General features: G+C 49.9%; 1 pseudogene; it reads left to right on the top strand.

Moving 5' to 3' along the window:
- Window positions 1-2,576: 2,576 nt before the first annotated feature.
- LOC126524773 (U2 spliceosomal RNA) lies at window positions 2,577-2,756 on the top strand (annotated as a pseudogene).
- Window positions 2,757-4,256: the final 1,500 nt, after the last annotated feature.

Here is a 4,256-nt window from a genome sequence, read left to right as displayed (position 1 = left end):
AAATACAACTTAACCTTTTTTTTTTTTTTTTTTTTAGTGTTAAGGACGTTTGCAGCCATTGTTTGCTGGCCTCCAGCAGCACTGTTAGAGCGACTGTTCATCGAAGAAATGAACTGCATGCATGCGCAGCTAAATTACGAGATTTTCGGCCAGTGCACATTGCGCTGGCATGGAGGCGGCCACCTGAATACTGGAATTTTCCGATAAAATTATTTCCTGTGTATCGCTTCTTGTGGTAATGTACGGTACTTAAATAGTCAACAAGTTGGCCTTGGTGAAATTCCTCAGAGTTCTATGCCTCCCCTCCGTATTATCCCAAGGGGGATATGCGCCTTCATTTGTCGCTATTTTTAAGGCATAAGGAAGACCTTAGTAGTAGGGGTGTGCGAATATCCGAAATTACGAATACGAATCGAATAATCTTTGCTATTGCATTTGTGTTCGATTCTAGAATTCGCTATTTGAGATTGTCGAATATTTATTGCTGGTAGAATATAAAAAATAAGAGTGCTTAATTTGAAGCTTGAGCGAGAACGAACGCAAGTCAGGAGCGCTCTGAATAACTTCTGCTCGATAATCTCCCGTCAGTCAACAAGCATGTCCGGCTTTTGGGTTGCCTGCGAGTCCGTCATGTCGATTTAGGCAAATCAACTTTATTATCTGGGTACTGTTGGAATCGCACCGCAGCCACCAGTTGTTGGAACCGCAGCGCTGACGCCCGTTGTTGCAAATGGGTCGCAAGCCCCAAGGGTAGCGTTGGCCTGGCGGCCTGGGGCACAACTGGAAGCATCCGAAGGTCCCGGCAAAGCATGAGTCGACTGGTAACAGAACAACTTGTTTATTCTAGCATCGCAAAAGAGCGGGCGGTCAGGTCGACCGAAGTGGAGAGACGGGAGAGCAAGTTACTCAACAGAAGAAATCGGAGCCTCTTTCGGCGTCCGGGGGCAGCTGCTCTTATACTCTCGGAGTTGAGGGCAAGAGGAAGGCCTCGTGACGAGACCACGTGACGCGCGGCACGGACAGGCTGAGAGACACGTTGGGACGAGTGTAGTGACGCATCCGCCAAGCCGGCGCCTGTCAGACCTCCTCGCTTCACACTTGGGGAGCTCCTCTCCCCGGCTGCCGCGCTTTGACAAGCGTGGGCACACACACACACAGGCACACGCGAAGACACGTGGCACTGAAACACGCCTGGACGCGCTTGGCGGGGAGGTTTTGCGGGAGCTCCGAACGGACCAAAATGTCCGCCGCTTTGAACGAAGCCCCGGCGTCCGTTGCATCCGCGCCGGCTATACCGCGCGTCGTAGGCGAAACGTAACAGTACTGTCACCATAGAGCCATTGCATTAAAACAATGTGTGGTACCGGGATGTCGCGCTTAATTACCCCCTTCTATGAACACGGCACTCCAACGTGCGTCTGGGAACATGCTGTCTACATGTTTCGTTACTATCTTTGTCGTACTACATAAGTTGCAGCGTTACTGAAAGCTGTAGTTTATCATTTCCAAAATCGTCAGTTGAGTGGGCGTCTAGTTGTGTACGGCTCTATATGCCTGAATGAAATAATGTTAATAAGCTTTCCTTTTTTTTTTCACCCATGGGCGCATACCATCTGTTTCGAATACGAATCGAATACAAATATTAAGTATCGGATATAGACTCGAATATCCAATATCAAAGCACAGCTGCCTATATTAACAGCAGGACCATTTATTTCGATATATTTTGGTACCGCACCTGTACTGACTATGTAGTGTGAAAAAGACAGCGGCGTATCAAGGCAAAAAGAAAAGGATCAACTTTAAATACAAGATCCCTCATTATCAGCTAAACAATGCACGAATAGCCTCTCAACAATTGTGCGGCCTGGTAGGAAAGAAGCTTTCCAAGAAAGAATAGCTGCTATATGAACAACTTTTCAACAAGGCTAAATAAATGGTTCCTGAAATAAGGTACAAAAATTCAGTGCCATTCCACTCTGTGAAGGTGGATCGCGATTACCAGCGAAGCTGTGTATGAGGGCCCCTTAATGGCGAACTGTCCATTGCCGTGCGTCAAACGCCTTATGCACATGAATGGAGGCGAGGCGCGTCTAGTCGTTCCTCCACGGTGTTGAGCCTCAGACGATGATGAGGCACTGCGGGGTATACATACCCATGTATTGTTGCAAAAGGCGGCACGACACCTTTTACTACGAATCCCGGCACGTAGCACAGACACGCACTTCACCGCACTCCGAGGGCACACACTGCTTCACCGTTGCCAAGGCGATCATGCGTTGGTCGACATCCCGCAGTGGAGTAATGGTTGTGAGGTCACTCGAAAACCACAAGCGGTCGCACACAACACAGGACACAACAAAGTTGGTTCCCCGCAAACTGCCTCTGAAACCTGGCCGTTGCTCCGGTGAAACGTTCCAAATTTGAGGGATCGGGGCCACATGGACGGTTCGTATTTCTTTCCGCATCGCGGTCCAGGCGGGCAGCACGCTTATGGAACCGCCACCACGGGAGAGCGGAAGGAGATACGCAAGCGCTTGGAACGCCGACAAAGAGAGGACGGTGCGAACGTAGACATGGCCGACGCGGGTCAAAGTGTAGTGTCTGTTTTTATCACCTTAATATCTGATACGAGTTGTATTTGGACCTTAGATATAAAACTTATTTTTGCAAGTTGGCGGAGTGCTTCAAGTCTGCTTCAGCCCCGCCGCGGGTCAGCCCGGTATTGCACTATCTCCGGGATCGGCGCACATATTCCTGTCACCTCTACGGACGTAAGCCGGCCAGGCTACCCACCCTGGGAACGCATGCTCGATATTGCACTGTCTCCGGGATCGCCGCAAACATTCCTGTCGCCTATAAAGCGTCGTGGGCGCTATAGCACACATATGCTGGTGCGTCACCCGCGTTCACGAAGTGAGACGTCATTGTACTTTTTTTTTTCAGCGATAACGGCAAGGCGTGTCAAATGCGGTGCTTGCCGAATGAGCGTCAACCTATTTCGGTCATGTAGGGTTTCGCTAAGCGGACAAGGAGGAAATCAGAAGGCAGAAGAGACGACAGCTTCTGGCGATGTTACTGAAGCACACAAAAAGTATCTATTCTGAGTGTCAACCTAAGAATTCAGTACACGCTCCACCTACAAAGCCGCAATACGCCTACCCTTCGTTACTCCACTCTGAAGCACTGAGCCCGGGAAAGGTGAAGTCAGTTCGCTCCGATTGGACCTCTGAAAGACAGCCGCGCCAGCTGCCTACTCTGCTCTCGGCTTAAGTGTCGTTTCTTTAATGCGAAGGCTAGGCTAAATAGAAAATGAAAGCACGTTATTTCTATAGCTAAAGGGTTATCTTTGGCTAAACACTGATGTCACGATCTTCCATAAAACTTGCCAGAACGTTCAGCGTTCGTCCTGAAATAGTGACACAAAGATCGATCTAGCTGTAGTGTCAGGATGGCAAAAGCCGTCCTAACACGCCGAAATGCAGTAAGCTCTTAACGAAACGCGAATGGGAGAACCTAGTTGGTTGGCGCGCTTATACTCGTGTATATATTTGAATTGGACAGCGGTACATATGCCACTGTATTCTTAGGTTAATTGTCACCGACTGCTCTTAAAAAGGAAAGATAGAGAGAGAAGCATTAACTATGCCCAAAATCCGGGTCATCCCTTGTACATTAGAGGCTGCATTATGTCCTTTTCTCTCGAAAGAGTAGGGTGGTGGGCCCTGAAAGTGGCGAACGTGGGCCACAAGGAGGGATCCCGAAGAGGAGCTTGCCTACGTGTAGGGGACGGAACGGGGAGGGTGCTGCCGGGTGAGCACATAGAGGAATAAAATGTCCTGTGGGCGGTGCGCGTTAGTGCCGAGGGCCGGATATTTGCCAGGGATCTAAGGGAAGGTACGGGGAGCATGGTGGCGGGTGACCATTTTGGGAGAGGAAAGGCATCCGTTCACTTCATCTTGTTGGGCGCACTTTGAAACACACGCCGCAGAAGGCTCGGGAGTTCCGGTGCGCTCAGCTTTGGCTCAACGGCCAACTTTGTACGAAGCCCTAGAACACGTCCGATGTCGTCCGGAAGGTGCACTTAACTTAACCAGAATTTCGATCGTTCTTTTTTCGGAACGCTGTCGCGTAGACGGTGCAGTTTTCTATCGGCGGTCGCCGATAGCAAGGAAGTCTCGAAACGTGTTTTAAAGTGCGCCCAGGAAGACGAAGCGAAACGCCGCATTTCTGAGGGAGTCGACGTAGTTAGGGGG

Source organism: Dermacentor andersoni, chromosome 3 (genome assembly GCF_023375885.2).
Source record: "Dermacentor andersoni chromosome 3, qqDerAnde1_hic_scaffold, whole genome shotgun sequence".
In the NCBI taxonomy this organism is placed as follows: Eukaryota; Metazoa; Arthropoda; class Arachnida; order Ixodida; family Ixodidae; genus Dermacentor; species Dermacentor andersoni.
This window is presented reverse-complemented; position numbering and strand designations above follow the sequence as displayed.